This window comes from Tamandua tetradactyla, chromosome 12 (assembly GCF_023851605.1).
Source record: "Tamandua tetradactyla isolate mTamTet1 chromosome 12, mTamTet1.pri, whole genome shotgun sequence".
NCBI lineage: Eukaryota > Metazoa > Chordata > Mammalia > Pilosa > Myrmecophagidae > Tamandua > Tamandua tetradactyla.
The window spans coordinates 28,698,413-28,698,788 of record NC_135338.1 but is presented as its reverse complement, the minus strand read 5'-3'; the positions used below and the strand labels follow the sequence as shown (position 1 = coordinate 28,698,788).

Below are 376 nucleotides of genomic sequence, written 5' to 3'. Positions count from 1 at the left end.
ATAAGGCTCAGAATACTGTATATCCACTTGCAGCAGAATGAAGTTAGATACCTGCTTCACACCATATTAAAAAATTAACTCAAATGTCTTAAGGACCTAATCATAAAAGAGCCAAAACCATAAAACTCCTAGAAGAAAATAAAGGGAAACTTCAAGACATTTGGTGATAATTTTTAGAAGACACCAAAGCATGAGCAACATAAGAAACAATAGATGAAATGAACTTCCTCTAAATTAAAAACTTTTTATATCTTAAGAACGTGAAAAGAGTGCTTGCTTCAGCAGCACATGTACTAAAATTGGAATGATAAAGAGAAGATTAACATGGCCCCTGCACAAGGATGACATGCAAGTTTGTGAAGCATTCCATATTAAT

At 33.2% G+C, this 376-nt stretch overlaps 1 non-coding gene across 1 annotated transcript; it reads left to right on the top strand.

Moving 5' to 3' along the window:
• Positions 1 to 269: 269 nt before the first annotated feature.
• LOC143652939 (U6 spliceosomal RNA) lies at positions 270 to 376 on the top strand. Its single transcript, XR_013160985.1, has one exon. It is a non-coding gene; the product is annotated as a U6 spliceosomal RNA (small nuclear RNA).